At 41.7% G+C, this 20780-nt stretch overlaps 1 protein-coding gene across 2 annotated transcripts in view; it reads left to right on the forward strand.

The window, feature by feature from the left end:
- The first annotated feature begins 236 nt into the window (after positions 1–236).
- Positions 237–20780, forward strand: part of stx17 (syntaxin 17) — a 96873-nt gene continuing 76329 nt past the window's right edge. Inside the window, exon 1 of one of the 2 annotated variants that reach the window (XM_078237351.1) lies at positions 237–287. The gene's annotated coding sequence lies outside the window, so the exon portion shown is untranslated. Of the gene's footprint in view, positions 288–3273; positions 3412–20780 lie in introns of those variants that run through there. The other variant, XM_078237341.1, reaches the window with a different exon arrangement.

Below are 20780 nucleotides of genomic sequence, written 5' to 3' on the forward strand. Positions count from 1 at the left end.
GGGGCCTCAGCAGCTTCAAACATGGCCAAGTGCCCGCAATTACTATTTAAAGAAGATGACCTTTCATTGAGCCCTGATAGTACATAGAGGCCGCTATTTTGCCACTATTCTATGGCGGTGCAGGTCGTGGCTTTTCAGGGTCAGTAATGCGGTCTGTGTCTTATGATACTCTATTTGTGTAGTATGATTTGTATGCATGTGGTGTTGGGTAGCAGGCATTTTTATAAAGTAATCAGGACCAAGGAAAAGTTGCTAATGTACATGGTGCCACATCTTCAGTTCAGGAGGTAATGTATGCTTGAATAGATAGCATTCTGCATATGCCAGCTGGGAACAAATTCAGGACTGTGTACGCTTGTTGTAATGTTTGTATGCTAGCCTGACAATCCATTTTTCTATATTTGAATTATTGAACAATCCTGACATTTGTCATCTGGTTGACTATCTTAGGCACTATATTGCATCATATATGTGGGCAGCTTGATACTAGACAGAGCTCGCTCAGTGACAGATCATATTAGCATCAAAGTATTTAGGTTTTGACTAAAACATTAGCGACATGCTCATTGAAGTCATCTGTCTGCCTGTCCTCTCAGCCAGGATCAGTGCATGGCAATATAAAAGAAAAAGAGGAAAGTAAATGAAAAACAAACATGATCTTATTTTGAACAAATTACATTCCATCCTGATGCACTTGGTAGAAATAAACAACTTTCTAAACTATTATAGAAAAGATTAATTAAAATAAATTATTTCAATGTATATAAAAAGTCCTAACCTTTGCATGTTTTGCACCCACAAGATTTTTAAACAGATAACAAGTCTTGCTCCCAGTAATTGCGGGTTTCAGAAATTTTAAAGATTGTGGTCATTGCATTTAATGCCACATTAGTTTCAGATCAAGATCACACCTTAACCATTGCTCGTCACAAAAAACATCTCTCAAAAGAAGTACAGCCTTATTATTGACAATTATTGTTAATTCTAAAATTGGCGTGACCATAAATTTAAATTAATAGACAGGAATTACAATCAATTATCTGAGACAAATCAGCTTTTTATTTTTATATATGAGGAACATATATTCACCTGTTTACTCTGCCCAGATTTCTTCTGGTTTGTAAAATTAGTTTTACTTGGATGTTTATAGAAGAGAATGGACAGACCGTCCCTACAGTTTCTCAGCTTTCTACAGTTTTGAGACAATATTTAAATCAAAGTTCTTAAGTATAGTAAAAAGTATCTTTCATAATTACAGACATCACAAGAGTAGTTTACAACTAAAATATGTTGCTCCAATAACTTGCCTTTTTTGCTTCTGAAGCTTGTGGCATTTATATTGATGTTTCACCACCAATAATGTCACAAACAGTCAACCTTTTCCTCCTTCGTGTACATTGCCCAAAGAGGACATTGTGAATCATAGACTTTATTGGCTCATGATTATGCTTGACAAAACACTGCAGTGATACGCCATTGCCTCCTGCAGTTTGGTTGACCAGGAAACTCTCCTGCCATCAGGCACATTGGACAGTTTTACAGGCAGATAATCAAATCCTGAAGTGGAACTTGAACCCAGGGCTTTTGGCCCAGAGGTAGGGATGCTACCACTGCACCACAAAACCTCCACACTGGCCAAAATCTAGCACTTAAGAATTTGAAAGTGCAGTTATAAGTGACTGAGGGAGAGAGGCAACGTGTGGCAGGGGATGGTTCTTGGAGAATATGATTGGGTTGTCAGCTAGGGAAGAAAGTGAGACTGAGAAATTAGGGACTGGCAGCGGGTTAGAGGGGATTGGGGAATGGGTGAAGTTGTGGACATGGGCCCAACATTTCCTGCAGAGCTGAAACCAACAGCAGCATAAATGTGGTGAGGGAATGAGCCATCGAGAGAGATGCAGCCAGTGAAAGGGAAAGTGAAACCCTCGGAATACTTTTCCATTGATGGTTGAATGAGAAACAAGGAAAATGGGACTGAAGATTCTCAAAGCATGCGGGGATTGCATGTCCTGAATTTATATTGCAAGCTGCAACCGACAACTGCAGTCATGTTGGACTGGGAGAGTCACAGCTGCAATCTGCAGCTTACTCCTCTCTCAGGCAACAAACAACACAAACAGGCCTTGGGCTTCAACAATCTGAACTGAAGCATCCTTGTTCTGTATCTTACAGAGTTTGTAGCCGGATCCCCACGGTTCAGCCAAAATAGGGCTATGAGCTTGCTACACTTGTAGAAGCAGCTCTCCTGAATGTATGGCCTGCTACATCTTTGTTAAGTCTTAGGAGGTGCATGGGTCAAGAAAAAATAACATACATGCTCAGGTCAGCAATGGCCTACTGTAATGCTGTACAGGTAGGAAAGGTATAATTTCTTCACCAACCTCCATCAAACCCTTTAAAATCCATGCTTTAGCCTGCTGAAAACAAATTGGAGTTTGCCTAGTTTTCCCACACATTTAGCAGATGGGTCCTGAAACAAGCATAAACTCTACCTTGCAAAGTTAAATTGATCTAACATTGATCTGGGCATCTACAAAAGTGATAATCAATATATAGTGGTGGCCATACATGCCAGTTATCTGTGGGACTTTGTGTATAGAAATTGGTATACATTGTGCCTATTTTATATATGCACAAAGAGCAGAATGTGTAGCAATTTTTATTTCAGTGTGTTCAAATAAATATTCCTAAATGTAGCCCACACTGAGGTGTCAGATGTCAGCCAGGACTCACAAATGGTTTTGACACCTCTGTGGTAAGAGAGAGTCCTGTGTGATTGAGACCATGTGGATAAAGAGGCAACATGGCAAGGCTGAGGGTGTGACCGTGGTTATTTCTATGCAATATATTGTGCAAATTCAGTGATATTCTGCCACTATTAGGACCACCTTTGGGACTTGTACGCTGGTAGCTACATTTAATTGAGTGCAGCAACTTAACTCAATAGAATGCGTTAAAACCTGTTGCCTAAAATAACGAAGGAGCAGTGCTCCGAAAGCTTATGGTATTTGCTACCAAATAAACCTGTTGGACTTTAACCTGGTGTTGTGAGACTTCTTACTGTGTTCACCCCAGTCCAACGCCGGCATCTCCACATCCTAAAATAATTCTCATAGTATAACCTGATTGCTGGTAAAAAAAAGTGGTAATTGATGGGGGCGGGGCAACAAAAATAAACAATACACTGGGTGGGATTTGGAGACCTTTAACCCGGCCTGGACCCACAGCTGTCAATCTGCTGCATTGAGTCCCAGGCTGTGGGTTCCCGGCCCCGATGGAGCCGCGTCTGGTGCTCGGGGGGTTTGTTTTGATGCGGCACCGGAAGTGGTTGGTCCGCCAAGTTGTGGTGATTTTGGTCAATCGGGAGAGTAGTTTAATGTTGGGATTTTAACCCGCGGACCGGGGCCCGAGGTACGTCTTTCATTTTGTGTGTCTTTCCACCAAGTTGCTGGAGTTTGTTTCTGTCAGCCGGACCCGATGGCGAGCGGAGCCCCGGCTGCTGGGGCACGGGTACAATCTGAGTCCAAGAGCAGGCCACTTGTTGCTGTTGATGAAAATGGTACAAAGTAAATTACCTGAGTTCAGTGGCACAAATATTTCTCGTGTTTCCTACCAATGTACGCCAGTTAGTATCTGGTGCCAGTCAGAGGGTGCCCAGTTATTGATTGGTTGGTTGGCCTGGCACTGGGCGATGAAGTGTCATGTATTTTACACAACTAACCCATAGTTTCACTTTTGTTCTCTGTCCCTTTCTTTGCCTCCCCAGAGCACCATTTGTCCCATATTTCTCGGGCAGTGACTGGAGACTCTTTCCTTCTGCCAGGCCCTTGTAGCTTTGGTTGTTGGCATCTGCCCACATGACCACAACGTGGAGAGGAGGAGGAATGGGTAGTTGATTGGCTCTGGAAAGAACATCCTCCTGGGTAGGAGTAGGAGTAGGCCATTCAACCCATCAAACGTGCTCCTTCAGTCAACAGAATAACGGTGGATCTTCTATTTCAACTCCACCTTCCTGCACTTTCCCCATAGCACTTAATTCCCTTAGTATCCAAAAACACGTTGAATTCTGTCTTGAATATATACAGTAAGAGTTTTAACAACACCAGGTTAAAGTCCAACAGATTTATTTGGTAGCAAATGCCATTAGCTTTCGGAGCACTGCTCCTTCGTCAGATGGAGTGGATATCAGCTCTCAAACAGGGCATATAGAGACACACAATCAAGTTACAGAATACTGATTAGAATGCAAATCTCTACAACCAACCAGGTCTTAAAGATACAGACAATGTGAGTGAAGGGAGCATTAAGCACAGGTTAAAGAGATGTGTATTGTCTCCAGACAGGACAGCCAGTGAGATTCTGCAAGTCCAGGAGGCAAGCTGTGGGGGTTACTGATAGTGTGACATAAACCCAAGATCCCGGTTTAGGCCGTCCTCATGTGTGTGGAACTTGGCTATCAGTTTCTGCTCAGCGACTCTGCGCTGTCGTGTGTCGCGAAGGCCGCCTTGGAGAGCGCTTACCCGAATATCAGAGGCCGAATGCCCGTGACCACTGAAGTGCTCCCCAACAGGAAGAGAACAGTCTTGCCTGGTGATTGTTGAGCGGTGTTCATTCATCCGTTGTCGCAGCGTCTGCATAATTTCCCCAATGTACCATGCCTCGGGACATCCTTTCCTGCAGCGTATCAGGTAGACAACGTTGGCCGAGTTGCAAGAGTAGGTACCGTGTACCTGGTAGATGGTGTTCCCATGTGAGATGATGGCATCCGTGTCGATGATCTGGCACATCTTGCAGAGGTTGCTGTGGCAGGGTTGTGTGGTGTCGTGGTCACTGTTCTCCTGAAGGCTGGGTAGTTTGCTGTGGACAATGGTCTGTTTGAGGTTGTGCGGTTGTTTGAAGGCAAGAAGTGGGGGTGTGGGGATGGCCTTGGTGAGATGTTCGTCTTCATCAGTGAGATGTTGAAGGCTCCGGAGGAGATGCCGTAGCTTCTCCGCTCCGGGGAAGTACTGGATGACGAAGGGTACCAACACATGAGGACGGTCTAAACCGGGATCTTGGGTTTCTGTCACACTATCAGTAACCCCCACAACTTGCCTCCTGGACTTGCAGAATCTCGCTGGCTGTCCTGTCTGGAGACAATACACATCCCTTTAACCTGTGCTTAATGCTCCCTCCACTCACATTATCTGTATCTTTAAAACCTGGTTGGCTGTGTTTACCCCAGTCCAACGCCGGCATCTCCACATCTTGAATATATACAACAGTTGAACATCCAGAAGTCTCTGGGGTATTCAATGGATGTCCAGCATTGCATAAGAATGTAACAAATTGGAGCATCAGTAAACTATTATGTCTCTCGAGCCTGCTTCCTCAGTCAATACAATTATGGTTGATCCTCTGTCTCAATGCCAATTTCCTATCTGCTTTCCAGGTGAAATATCAAAATCTATTGATCTCAGCCTTAAATGTACTTAATGATGAAACATTCATAATTCCAATGTTTCACAGCCCTTTGAGTGAAGAAAGTTTTGTTCATCTCAGTCCTAAATGATTGTCCCTTTAACGTGAGACTCTGCCACCATGTTCTTAATTCCGCTCAGGGGGAAACATCCTCTCGGTGTCTACTCTGTCAAGCCCCTTCTCCTTGCATGTTTCAATGAGATCACCTTGCATTCTTCTAAACTCCAGAGACTACAAACTTAATTTACTCATCTTATAGGAAAATCCTCTCATCCCAGGAACCATTTTAGTGAACCTTCATTTTACTGCCTCAAGTGGAAATACGCCCCTCCATAAACCTGGAGACCAAAAGTGCATACCATAATTCAGGTATGGTCTCACCAATGCCCCACACAATTTTAGCAAGACATCCTTATTCTTGTACTCCAGTCCCCGTGCAATATTCATCAACAAGTCATTTGCCTTCCTAATTACTTGCTGTGTCTGCATTCTAACTTTGCGTTCTTGTACAAGTATACTAAAGCCTCTTTGAACATCAACATTTAGAAATTTTTAACCTTTTAAAAAATTATCTGTGATTCTATTCTTACTACCAAAGTGAATTACCCACACTTGCCCATGTTTTGCCAAATTAATTGGCTATGTCTTGTCTGATAACATGTAATGGGGATGGAGTTATTAAACTCCAATTTATCCAGCCTCTCAACATTGGACAACCCTTTCATCGGGGCGGCACGGTAGCACAGTGGTTAGCACTGCTGCTTCACAGCTCCAGGGGCCTGGGTTCGATTCCCAGCTTGGGTCACTGTCTGTGTGGAGTTTGCACATTCTCCTCATGTCTGCGTGGGTTTCCTCCAGGTGCTCCGGTTTCCTCCCACAGTCCAAAGATGTGCGGGTTAGGTTGATTGGCCATGCTAAAAAAAAATTGTCCCTTAGTGTCCTGGGATGTGTGGATTAGTGGGTAAAATATGTAGGGATATGGGGGTAGGGCCTGGGTGGGATTGTGGTCGGTGCAAACTCGATGGGCCGAATGGCCTCTTTCTGTACTGTAGGGTTTCTATGATTCTATGATCTCAGGGACAAGTCACATAAGCATTGTGTGCTCCTTAGTGTGTGAAAATGGAACTGACGAACCTGAAATGATTATTTGCCACTCCACAGTCAGGGAAGCACACCCCACATGTGGACAAACAAATGGAATGTAAAAATAAGGAAATGTTTTTGAGCAAGGGAAACTGATTTTAGGAAAATCACATGAGGCAAAATCATTCCAGTGATAAAAATGCCTATCTAAGTGTATTAGAGATATTGTCCTCAAACCTGTCCTGTCCTTTAGCTCTGTGTCTGTGGAAAAAGAAAGTAGCTGCCACTTCTGCTGTACAAATAGAGGAGCACATTTTGTTTTAATGGTCACTATATTACCAAATCTATGGCTGGATCTTAAAACTTGGTGATAGCAAAATCAGCTTACACTGTCATGGTATGTTTCTGCACATCCCAAAGCCATCTAGGAACTGAACTTGATGATTGAAATAATTGCTCCAACATGCTCTTTAATACTTGCATGTGCTAAAAGGAAATACTGAAAGACTCCACTTCCTCTGTGGACCTGAACGGCACAGTCTACTACTTTACAGGCCATCTGTGAAGCCACGACCAAAGTCGTGGCAATCACATCACCCATCCAAACAAAGGGTTCTATTTATCAGTTTAAACTTTTATGTATCTGGTTTGAGTGCACCCAACAGCCTTGTGGTGACCGTGCTGATGGGCATGGTCACCCAGATGTGTACAGGAGCATGAATTTTGGCAAACAGGCAGAGACTTAGCCCTATTGATCCCACACATTCTTTGCCTTTTGCTAAGGGTTGTTAATGACTGGAATTGATAGGCTTTCTCCGATCCTGTCGATAGGTGTAGGCAACATACCCACTCACCCACCCCACCCCCTATTGAGAGATGTACATGCAACTGTACTGAAATGTGATGTGGATTAACTTGAGACAAAATAACTCTTTAGTATGGAACTATGTAAATCTTTCAATACTGAAGGTATTCCCCGGTGTCATTTTCTGTCAGTTGACGCAATTAAATGTAACTTGCGTCTTATTTGTCATCCCATTACTTTCTTGTTGCATAACTTGGCACTCCATGAATGTAGTACAACCTGTCTGGCTTTACAACACCCACTCAATCCTGGTTCCTTGCAAGTACGTCATAATGCTAATTTCCATAGCTTGAAGCAACGGTGTCCAAACTCTGCTCCTCCTAGTGCAAGCCCTGGTAAAACACCTTGAAGTTCAGGCAACTCAGTTCCACCTAGTTTATTTATTTGTGTCACAAGTAGGCTTACATTAATGCTGCAATGAAGTTACTATGAAAATCCCCTAGTCGCCACACTCCAGCACCTGTTCAGGTACGCTGAGGGAGAATTTAGCATGTCTTTTGGACTGTGGGAGGAAACCGGAGCATCCGGAGGAAACCCACGCGGACACGGGAGAACGTGCAGACTCCGCACAGTGACCCAAGCCAGCAATCGAACCTGGGTCCCTGGCGCAGTGAGGCAACAGTGCTAACCATTGTGCCACCGTGCTGCCATGCCACCCCTGCTTATAGTAGTATTGTGTATTTGCTGGTGCATTTTTTGCGTAAATATAATGTTGCCTTGGATTCAGAATCAGCTGTTACCGTTGTTGCCTTATTGGTTGATAGACCCTATACCAGAACATGAGATGTTTACATGTTAATGGCAGCATACATTAAGGTTCACAAGTGGCTTCTGAGATTCCATGGTACCAACCTGCAAAGACAATCATTTGGGCATCCTTTTCTTACGGCCTATGCTGGCTTGCAGAATTGCAAATCTAATACAGTTGTGGATGCATTGTAGTTTACCGAGGGTGGAGGATGGGAAGCCAACCAGAAGAACATTGGAATTGTTGAATTTGAAGGTGACAAAAGTCTGGATGAGGGTTTCTTTAATTCTTTCATGAGATGTGGGCATTGCTGACAGGCCATCATTTCTATTGCCCATTACTAATTGCCCTCGAGAAGGTGATGCTGAACCACTTTCTTGAACCAATGCTGTCCGTGTGGTGTAGGAACACCCAGAGTGCTGTTGGGGAGGGAGTTCCAGGATTTTGACACAGCAAAGGTGAAGGTTTCAACAGTGAATGACTGATGTAATGGTAGAGGTGAAAGCTGATGACTTTTATGATGGAGAAGATTTGGAATCGGAGTCTTATTCAACTCGAAGACTGAAAACAGTCAAAAAGTTTGATTAAGTCTGCCTAAGGAAGGGGAAGAAATTGGTGGCAGAAGTACAGAAATAGTGCTGGGCTGTGGAAGCCGTGCTTTTGGTCTTCTCAGTGTTTAGCTGGAGGAAATGGGGAGCATCCAAGGCTGGATATCATATAAGCAATTTAACAATGCAGCAGCGGTGGATGGGCTGAAGAATGTGGTGGAGAGGTAGAGCTGGAGCTCGTCAATGTAACTAAAATGGTATCACCACCATGTATATGAAGAAAAGGAGGGGCCAAGGAGAGATTCTTAGGGGAATGTTGTGGGGATGCTCTTGCAATGCTCAGATTGGTGAGTCGAGTCATGAGAGATAAATCCCACTGAGCTGACTAATGCAAGAGAATCATTGGAGGGAGATGGAGTGACTGATTGTGTCAAAGGCTGAAAAGTAGTCACGGACAAGGAGATAAGGAAATGCACCACGGTCATTGATAGACAGTGTTGCTTGTGACTCAAGTTGAGGCTGCTTTGGGAGGGGCAGAAAACGGATTGGAAAAGATTCAAATAAGGAAATACAAGAGAGATTTGGGAGGAGACATAGAAACTCTAGCCTAAAGTGCAGAAGTAGGCCATTCGGCCCATCAAATCTGCACCGACAACAATCCCACCCAGGCCCTAACCCCGTAATCCCACATATATGCTTCACTAATCCCTCTAACCTATGCATCCCGGGACACTAAGGGGCAATTTAGCATGGCCAATGTATCTAACCAGCACATCTTTGGACTGTGGGAGGAAACCGGAGCACCCGGAACACATGTTGAGGACTTTGAAGAGGATAGTGAAGTCTGAGATGGAGTGAATATTTATTTGCAAGCATGGAGGGTTTGAGGATGAGGTTTTAGAAGAGCGTGTACACTTGGTGGTTTTGACAAGGGAACTTTGTGAGCCTGATGAGAGGGAACCTTTGGAATGATCAAGCAGCATAGGGTGCAGGAGCAGAATTTGGATCACCACTTTTTAGTGGGAATGAGAAATGGAGGTGGGTAGCTTGGATGAACTGGGAAGATCATTAGGTAATTTAGGCGAGAAACCAGAGAGATGGAAAAGGAATTGATATGTAAGAAAATTGCTTTCAGTATGGTTTGGCACAAGAGTTGAAAACTGATTCCAACAATGAGGAAGTAGCAAAGTGCAACTATTATCAAATATTTGGAATGGCTTCATTTTGTTTGTACTAATTTTATTTAAATAGTTTTGCACTTAATCCTAAACACAAGTTGAGTGTATTGTTATTCAGTACCCTTTTCATTTAGTGCCTCTCCTATCTCTGCGTGGAGTCTGAAGAGATAGGAGAGGCACTAAATGAATATTTTTCGTCGGTATTCACACTAGAGAGGGACAGTGTTGTCGAGGGGAGTACTGAGATGCAGGCTGTTGGACTGGATGGGATTAGTGTTCATAAGGAGGAGGTGTTAGCAATTCTGGAAAGGGTAAAAATAGATAAGTCGCCTGGGCCGGATGGGATTTATCCTAGGATTCTCTGGGAGGAGATTGCAGAGCCTTTGGCTTTGATCTTTGTGTCATCATTGTCTACAGGAACAGTGCCAGAAGACTGGAGGATAGCAAATGTGGTCCCCTTGTTCAAGAAGGGGAGTAGGGACAACCCTGATAATTATAGACCGGTGAGCCTTACTTCTGTTGTGGGCAAAGTATTGAAAAAGATTATAAGAGATAGGATTTATAATCACCTAGAAAGGAATAATTTGATTAGGGATAGTCAGCACGGTTTTGTGAAGGGTAGGTCGTGCCTTACAAACCTTATTGAGTTCTTTGAGAAGGTGACCAAAGAGGTGGATGAGGGTAAAGCGGTTGATGTGGTGTATATGGATTTCAGCAAAGCGTTTGATAAGGTTCCCCATGGTAAGCTTTTGCAGAAAATACGGACACATGGGATTGAGGGTGATTTAGTGGTTTGGATCAGGAATTGGCTAGCTGTAAGAAAACAAAGGGTGGTGGTTGATGGGAAATATTAATCCTGGAGTTCAGTTACTAGTGGTGTACCGCAAGGATCTGTTTTGTGGCCACTGCTGTTTGTCATTTTTATTAATGACCTGGATGAGGGCGTGGAAGGATGGATTAGTAAATTTGCGGATGACACTAAAGTCGGTGGAGTTGTAGACAGCGCGGAGGGAAGTGGCAGGTTACAGAGGGACATAGATAAGCTGCAGAGCTGGGCTGAGAGGTGGCAAATGGAGTTTAATGCGGAAAAGTGTGAGGTGATTCACTTTGGAAGGAGTAACAGGAATACAGAGTACTGGGCTAATGGTAAGAGACTTGGTAGTGTGGATGAACAGAGGGATCTGGGTGTCCATGTGCATAGATCCCTGAAAGTTGGCACCCAGGTTGATAGGGTTGTTAAGCAGGCGTACGGTGTGTTAGCTTTTATTGGTAGAGGGGTTGAGTTTCGGAGCCAGGAGGTCATGCTGCAACTGTACAAAACTCTGGTGTGGCCGCATTTGGAGTATTGCGTACAGTTCTGGTTGCCGTATTATAGGAAAAATGTGGCAGTGTTGGAAAGGGTGCAGAGGAGATTTACCAGGATGTTGCCTGGTATGATGGGAAAATCGTATGAGGAAAGGCTGAGGGGCTTGAGGTTGTTTTCGTTAGAGAGAAGAAGGTTAAGAGGTGACTTAATAGAGGCATACAAGATGATCAGAGGATTGGATAGGGTGGATAGTGAGAGCCTTTTTCCTCGGATGGTGTTGGCTAGCACGAGGGGACATAGCTTTAAATTGAGGGGTGAGAGATATAGGACAGATGTTAGAGGTAGGTTCTTTACTCAGAGAGTAGTAAGGGCGTGGAATGCCCTGCCTGCAGCAGTAGTGGACTCGTCAACATTAAGAGCATTCAAATGATTATTGGATAAACATATGGATGATATTGGCATAGTGTAGATTAGAGTGGCTTTAGATTGGTTCCACTGGTCGGCGCAACATCGAGGGCCGAAGGGCCTGTACTGCGCTGTAATGTTCTATGTTCTCCTGACAGGGTAGGTCCTCAGGAGGCACAGGATAAAATGGAAAGCTTAAATGAGGTTAACAAAGTTCCTGACTCTTAATTATTCCATACACTTTACAATACATTGCTTAGATTTCAGAGAAAGTGAAAGCATACTTGAGTGTGTACGGAGTTAAAATTCGTGTATGCACACAGTCTGAAAAACAGAAACTGAAAATGTGTAATTAAACTATTAAATACAGCAAGGGTATGGTACAAAATCATCCTAATTCTATACTAACTGCCATCTCCACTCAGAGGTGAAAGGGTGGCTACCATGAGAATGCAAAATTACCATTGTTGCAGGAGAAGATGTTTTCTTAATTTAGGACAAAAGTATGTTGTTGGAGCAGAAAGAGTTTTCCTTTACATTTGGCAGACTGACCTGGGAGTGCTTTGTGCTGGCACAGATGGGGTCTTTTCCTAGGCAGGGAGAGGTGGGTTTGGGTGTGCATGGGGATTTGGATCCCCTAAGAGTGACTTAGGCTCAGGCGGCCATTGTCATCCCATCCTCTTCTGGCATCCACAACAAAACCCGAAAATGCTGGAAAATCTCAGCAGATCTGACAGCATCTGTGGAGTGAGAACACAGCTAATGTTTTGAGTCTGTGTGCTTGCAACAGTAAAAATGGTTGTAATTATCAAGCTTGTTGTTAGCCACAGTGAAATCCTAATGCTGCCAGGAATAGTTCTTTCAGCCTGAATTCACTAGTTTCTATAGGAGTTTCAACTTTGTTCAGTAACTTCCAAGTGGCTTAGAGATGAGAATCTCCACAACATGGGAGCTACCTATGGTGAGCTTGGAGCTCTGAGGAGGAGCAGCAGTTCGGTGCAACCCAATAGCCACAGTAACGGGAGGAACAATTCCAGCAATCACAGCGCCTGCCTTCCTTCTCCACAGCCACATGCAGCTCCACAGGACAAGGGGGATGGACCAGGATTATGCCTGGTCTTCCTCCTCCATATGCTGCCCTTTGACAACATCATTATATGTAACCTAGTTTGACCACTTTGCCACCCAACACCTCTATAAGTTATTTTTGTGGTGAGTAAACTGTTCACTTACGTTGCAGGACCTTTGTGTTTATGATGTGGTCATACACACACAGTAAGTTCAAGGGCCTGACTTGTGCTTGGCCTGCTTGGGAACTTCTGAGTTGCTGTGTTGTCACACAGTTTAGAGGGAACGTTGCCTTCGACCCTTTGCTAGTGCTGTTCTGTCAGAGTGTAAGTCTACTGTTAGGAAAAGGTTTATCAGATGGTACTATGCTTGATCTCATTTGCAGCTTAATTATCGCTTTGATATAAACAAATCTGTAACAAGACGTTGAGAGTTTATAGGCCTTGGTAATTGTGTAAACAATGCGGCATCTATTCGGCTATTTGTCTTTAAACTTCACAGAGATGCAGGAGAAACCTGTAACAATATTACGATAGATAGCTGCAAAGCTAAAGATAGAAAAGGGTTGTATTGATCAGACATGAACAGCTGCATCCAAAGGCCACATCTGTCACAGGAACATGGTGTGGGATGATTGAAAAATAACACCCTCACAGAGTGTTAAAAGGCCTTTGTTTTTCATCAATTTCTGTAACTGTCTTCAGCACCAAAGTTTGATTAACAGAAGAGTCAGGATGTATAAAAAATTATTGATAAAGGACATGAAAAAAAGATTACGTAATGCTGAAACAACATGATTCATAAAATGGTATTAAAAATTGCTATGAAAGTAAAATACTGCAGATGCTGAAAATCTGAAATTAAAAACAGAAAATGTCGGACATACTGAGCAGAAACCTCTGATAAAGGGCCATTGGCCTAAAATTTTAGGCAGAATTTTACCAAATTTTGTTAGTGTTAGACCCTGACTGAAAACCAGTGTGTATCTCTTCAGACGCAACGGCGAAGTTTTCAGACCAGATTTTAGTACACTTAGTGCACGGAAAATCTGGAGCATGATTTTCACCGTCACTCTAGTGGGCGGTGCCTGATAGAGCCTGCGAGACCAGCTCCACAGAAATCAGGGCATCTTTAAAGGGTGCCTTGACCTGCATTAAAAATATACTTCTCCCAACCCCGATGGACATGGAGGACCATCCTTCACAAGCATTGAGCCAACCCTCCCAACACACAAATATTGGGGGCTATATATGGAAATGATGTTCCCACCTTTTGTGGACAGGAACCTTGTTATGTCACCGATGAGGGGTGGGGAAAATCGGGAAAGAAGATCTTGCTGGCAAGAATCTCATTTCCCAACTCTCGCAAGAATTTTCACTCGTTGCCGTTTGCGCTTGTGGCAAATGCAGGTGCAAAATCACCCCCAACTCTGTTTCTCTCCACAGATGCTGCTTGACTTATTCCCAGCATTTCCTTTTCTTATTATGCAGTGTTGGTGTTGAGCGAGATATCTGAATTCATGTAAGGTCCAGTCAACCTGGAAAACTTCCAGCTTGAAACTGTTAATGTGTGTGCTGCTGCCATTTGTTGCTGTTAAATCTTTGTTTGATTATTATCAATAATAGTTATTATTTTATTCTTCATAAATAGACGAACATCTGCCTAGTAATGCCGTGAACTTTTGTACTTTGAACAGTATCTCATTAAAATATCCATCCTCCAACACTGGCACCCAGTCTCGGATGAGCCAGTTTTCTCCAGCTAAGATTTTAGAATGTCAAAGCTATCGTTTTCATCCCTTTGCCACAAACTTTGTACCCTTGCCAACAATTCCATCCTCCTTCCTGGCTCCTGTCTTATACCTTTTGTTTCCTATTTGACCATGGCACTCCGTGGTAGCACTTCTCCTCAAAGGTTGTGAGTTTATGTCTTCGTCCAGGACTTGAGCATAGAATTCTAGGCTGTCAATCCAGTGCAGTACTGAAGGAGTGCTGCACTGTTAGAGGTGCTGTCTTTCGGATGTAGACATTAAACCAAGGCCCCATCTGCCTTCTCGGCTGGGTGTAAAAGACTCCATGGCACTGTTTTGCAAAAGCAGAGGAATTATCTATCCCCTGGTGTCCAGGCCAATATTTATCTCGCACAAAAACACAGTTTATCTGATTAATATCACAGTGCTGTTTGTGTGTGCTTGCTGTGTGCAAATTGGCTGCTGCTTTTGCTACATTATAACAGTGACTGCACTTCAAAAGTAATTTATTGGCTTAAAGTGCTTTGAGATGTCTGATAGTCAGGAATAGTGCTCTATAAATACATCTTTTTTTTTCTGATGCTGTATACTCTCCATTATAAAGGCCCTCTAGGTCCTTCTTTGTAACATCACTAATCTCACTCCCTACCTCAGCTCATCTGCCATTGAAACCATCATTCTTTTCTTTGACATCTCCAAACCAACTATCCCAATATTCTTCTGGCTGGCCTCTTGATCTCCTCCCTTTGTAGGTTTTAGTTCATCCAAAATGCTGCTATTCATATCCTATCCTACTTTCACTGGCTTACAACAGTTCCTGATCCTTCAAATCCCACTCTTGTTTCTGAATGTTTCATCGCTTTGTCCTTACACCCTATATCTTCCCTTAAATTCTCTGCTTGCCTACCTCTAGTTTCTTGTGCATCCCTGTGCTTTCACCAACCATTGATAATCTTGTCTTTAACTGCCTCGCCCTACACTTAGCAGTTCTCTCTTAAAGCACTCCATTTCTCCTTAAAGCTCACTTCTTTTATCTAACTTTCAATTACTCCCTGCCTATCTCACTTCCTCTGGTTTGATCTTCAATTTTTTGATTGAAATTCAGTGAAGAGATTTGGGATTTCCATTTACTTTAAATGCTTTCAAAAGATGTGTTATTGCTCTGAATGTAGTGCCTAACTGCTAATATCTGGAATCATTAGAAATAAAGTCAGACACATGTCAGATGGATTAACAACTTTATTTGACAGAATATGACTGCCACCATCAGAAAGTTTGGCATTGGGGAGTACATAAAAGACTGACTGTGTCTAAATCATCATAGGCACAAATGAAGCTTCACACTATCTCAGCAAAAGCTGGATTCTCTTTGGTTGTGGTATAATAATTACATTCAGCATCTATCATTACCATACACATTGCTAGATAAAGTTTACAGTTCATATTTACTGTATTGCTGATAAATATTTCGATTCCTGCCGGATATAAGCCCAGTGATACAGATCAGCTAGTTATAGAGAATTGGTTGTTTAACTTCCTCTTGGATGTTCAGCTTCATTCCTGGTGACTTGTTGTACATGACACTTCTTTGGTTACTTCTCATCTGAGCCGAGCTAAGTTCACATGTCGATTGTCTGTCTAGTTATATGCTTACTTTAGTTTCTGTATACTCCGAGACCTTAGCAGTTAAATATTAACAACAGTTGTAATGCACTTTTACAAGTTCGCTTTTATCAATGTTATTTATCTTTATTCATAACCATTTTTAGTTAAAAGACTTAGCTTTATGTTATAATCCCTTTGCAACTTTTCATTCTCGCTTCTGTTTAAGGTGTGTCAAGTATGATCTTTTTATAGCTTTAATTGATCAAGGTAAATCCTCTTTCAGGGAACACCATTATTAGCAATCATCCAAGGTGATTCATTCTCTACCTTGGATTTATTTTAAGATGTCATTCAATTTGTATGAACATGTCAAGGACTATCATAGTCATATTTTAATTAGTTTGGCAAATACCAAACTTCTGATAATGTGCCTCATACTTTTCTGTTATGCTAGTGTCGGAATCATAGTAAGAAGCCAGCCCTGATATAAACAAGACTTTGTCATTCTCTTATCTAATCAGATGGTGTGACCCATTTGTATTGGTAACCATGACGAAGCGAGCACAGCCAGCATCAGGCCTCTAATTAAGAACATCTGGTGTTCACACTGAGTCCATTGTTTATATCAAGTCTCCCAGTCTCATTCCAATATTAACCATTTAGCTTTTCCCTAAATTCAGCCATACGGTTTAGAAGACCATTTCTCCTATATTGTAGCCTATATAGGGATAAATTTGTGAGCCGCATTGAATATTGAAGCCAGGAAAGGCTTTCTTTACATTAAAGGACAATAATCATGCAGGGTAATTTTGATAGTGTCAAATGACATAGTGGGTGATCTTGTTCAGATAATCTTTTATATGCAAGTCAAAGCCCCCATACATTGAGGAAGGAACCCGTGACTCTGGCTTGCTTGTTTCTTCTCTGCATTTGCCCCAAAACTTGCTTCTCCTCTTGCTTGTATGTGACGCTTTAGGTGCCACCTTCTCAAAGTTACAAAACTGTCCAAGGAGTGCCAGCTGATAAGAATGAGGCAGTGTACAAACTTCCTTAGGGCCAATTCCAGGCCTATAATTAGAAGAGAGACATAGAATAACATAATTAATTAGTGACGAAGAAGGCTATTCGGTCCATTGTGTCTGTGCTGGCACTTTGGTAAAGCTATCCAATCAGTCCTACGCTTCTATGCTATTATGTTGTTTGCAAGAGACGCAAACAGTGTTGGGATTGTAGCACAGTGTGTGTAATTTTTTATGGTTAACTGCATGCTTTAGCATGAGTAAGTAGAGGGAAACAAAAATAAGATGTTACTATCCCTCAGCTTGTAAAAGCCTTCAGTTCTAACCTCTGCTTTCTGTCTTCTCCCTAGCATATGGTGTCCAATGTGATATTTTTAAAGAGAGTCAATAAATTAAAATTTCTGAGGCCAAGCTTGGGTCTGACCTTTTGGTGCATGTGCTCTGTTAGCAGAGACTTGAGAATTTGCAGGTTTGAAAAGCATGTACAATGACTCACTTTTGCCCATCATGTAGTCTGTATCACTAAATGAACATGCATCATGCAGTTAGGCGTATTGGGTGTTCAGCATGAAGTCTCTTTAGATTTCAGTGTTGCAAAAGTTTCTGTTGTAAGTTGCAGTAGGGCAAGCATTTGAACATTTCAAGGACTGCAAGATTTATGAATTCTTTGCGTTGTGTAGGTAGAAATATGTAACTGGTTACCAGAAAACACACCGATTTCAGGCCCTTGATATCAAAAACTGTTAAATGGCCTTCATTTTTGTTTTTCCTTCGGTCTGTGTGCACATTAGGAGCCAGACCTTCTGGGCATTGAATACAACATTTCAGTCTTATAATTAATTGCCACCAGACTTTTTGTATGGTGGACACTGCTCTTCAGTAATAGCCAATAGCTGCTGGAGTTCTTAAACTGACAGGTTGTGAATCTTGTGCAGGTTGGAGGTCGTATAGCGTGTGTGCAATATAAGCCACAAAAGGCCACACGCGCACGCTATAGGTATGTATACAGGCAATGAAAATGTCACTGAACCTACCTGTAGACCAGGTACATAGATCATTAAAATGTTATGAACAGGTACAGAAAATAAGCAAAAGATTTAATGGAATGCTAAAATACAAAGGGTAGAAGTTGTGCTTCAGCTGTACAAAGCCCTGGTTAGTACTGTGAGCAGTTCTAGACACCACACCTTAGGAAGGAGCATGGATCTACTGGAATGTTACCTGTTTCCAAGGATTAAACAGTGCGGAGTGATTAAACAAATTCAGTTGTATTCCCTTGAATTTTGAAACTCAAGAGGTTATTTGATTGAAGTATTCAAGCTATTAAGTGTAGACTAGATAAGGTAGATTGGGGGAAACTATTTCCACTAGTTGAGGATTAGAGTGCATTGTCTAAAAATTAGATCCAGATCTTTCAGGTATGAAATTAGGAAACACTCCTACACACAAAGGGTGGTAAAAGTTCGGAAAACTCTTTCACAAATGGCAATTGATACTAATTGCATAGTAAATGCCAGATCTGAGATTGGTAGGTTTTTATTATCTATAGATAATAAGGGATACGAGGCAACAATGCATATATGGAGAGAAAAGAGTTGACGTTTCGAGTCCAGATGACCCAGGTTAACTCCTTTCTCTCCTGACAGATGCTTCCAGACCTGCTGAGATTTTCCAGCATTTTCTCTTTTGGTTTCAGATTCCAGCATCCGCAGTAATTTGATTTTATTAATCAAAAGGAGTTAGGTTGCTGATCAGCCGTGATCTTATTGAACAGCAAAATGGGTCTGAGGGGTGAAATGGTTAACTCCTATTCCTATATTCTGACTTTCAAACAAACTTTCCTTCTAGTCAAAAGGAATTACAATATGTTGTACCTTCACTATTGATTAAAGGAGTTACATTAGAAGAGAATTAACTTTCTTTCTGTAGAAATGGAATAATCTTTAACTAAAAAATAAAAAAATGACTCCATTTGCACTGTTCAACAATTCTTTGTTTGATACTGGTTTCTATATGGTTCAAGTAACTGAAAGCAAACGCAAGCAGGGGATTTCCCTCCGATAAGACAGAAACTTTATGTGGGAGAACAGTCCAGACCACAATTTACTCTCCATAAATACTTTTCTATAGGATCTGTTTATAGACATAGGACAAAAGGCAGGCTAGCACAATTGTGCGTTGGTGTGCTGTTGAGCTGTAACATAGAGAAAGAATATAACTTTACACCCACGATTCCTCATGTGGAAAGTTCACAATCTTGACTGGGCTGCTTTGAAAAGATTTTAAATGAAAGTTGAACATCAAATTTCCTGTGTATTTGCATTAAAAGACATGCATAATCGGGACATAAAATAACTATCTGATATAAAATTTTAAGAAAGCCAGAGCATTACTGTATTACAAATGTAACTGTGCTCGAACTTCCCCAATCTTTTTCACCCGTTTATTGATTCTTGCACCCTGTGCTAAAAAGCCATAAACGTGATTTTCCTGCAATTACACTATTTTACAATGAGTGTAAAATTAAATCCAAAATTTTTAATTCCGCAGAAAGAAAATATATTTTATGCCTTAAAAATGATACTAATGGAGATTTGCATTGTATTTTCTGTTTATTGGAATGCATTTTTGTGACTTATGTATAAGTCGGACAAAAAATTAAAAAGCATGCCCAGTTTCATATTCTTAAACATGCTGTGCCTAATATGGATTAATGATTGTTTAATGGTTCAAATAGCTTTTACACATGCAGGAGGATTATATGGTATGAGTTCCACACTTGCCTCCGGCTCCAATTTTGCTGATTTCCTCATGTTTACGCCAAATTTTAAGTTGTGGCATATGAATGAATGAGATTGGTAGACAATTTTGACATTAGTTTATATTGGCAAACTGGATGTACGAGTAGGCATAAGTTATCCCAATTAAACCCTGACAGGAAATTCCACCTCTTTACAGTTAGTCGTATATCCCTTCATCTGCAAGAAATAGCATCCTACACAAGCTTTGCAAGAGGTTTGGGAGAAAATCACCTGTTTGCTTTGTTGAGAGAAATGGTGTGTAGCACAAGATGACCTAAAAGGGAAGTTTTTAAAAAGGAGTAGAAAAGATGAAATGATAACAACAACGGTTCTCTGTAACAAGATGCTTCTGCAACACAAGGTTAAAGTTTTGATATGAAAGGCATTTAAAATTGGATCATTCTTTGTGCTGAGGCCAAACCACATTCACACCAGCATCAGTGCAAATGTTTTTTTAGGTCAATGCAAATAATTAAAGACTGATAGATCACATATAGAATTGCTGAAGGATAATCCAGGATGTGGAGTGCGGTTTCTGATGTTTCCCATAGTCCTATTCCAGCCTAGATTGAATAACTGTTCACCCATCTGGGTAAGACAGCAAATTTACTGAAGCAATACATCATGACTAACATGAGATGAAAAATGTATGCATCTTATTCTTCATAAAGGGAATTTGACCTAAAAGATTGCAGAACTGCTGTGGCTGACATAGCAATCGTTTATTTCTCGTACAAGAATAAATATTTTTGTGTAGTATTTATTAAATAGGAGCAATTTTATAGACATTCTATTGCATTCTCATAAATTTTCAAATGACCAACTTGGTGTAAAAGAATTGAGAGTGTATAGAATGAAGTTGTGCATGTGAACTGTCAAGGGCATATTTTTATTTGCAACCTGCATTTGAGGTGATGGGGATCCGGGTTAGAATAGCCATGTAT

The sequence above is a fragment of the Mustelus asterias genome, chromosome 2, assembly GCF_964213995.1.
Source record: "Mustelus asterias chromosome 2, sMusAst1.hap1.1, whole genome shotgun sequence".
NCBI classification, from domain to species: Eukaryota; Metazoa; Chordata; class Chondrichthyes; order Carcharhiniformes; family Triakidae; genus Mustelus; species Mustelus asterias.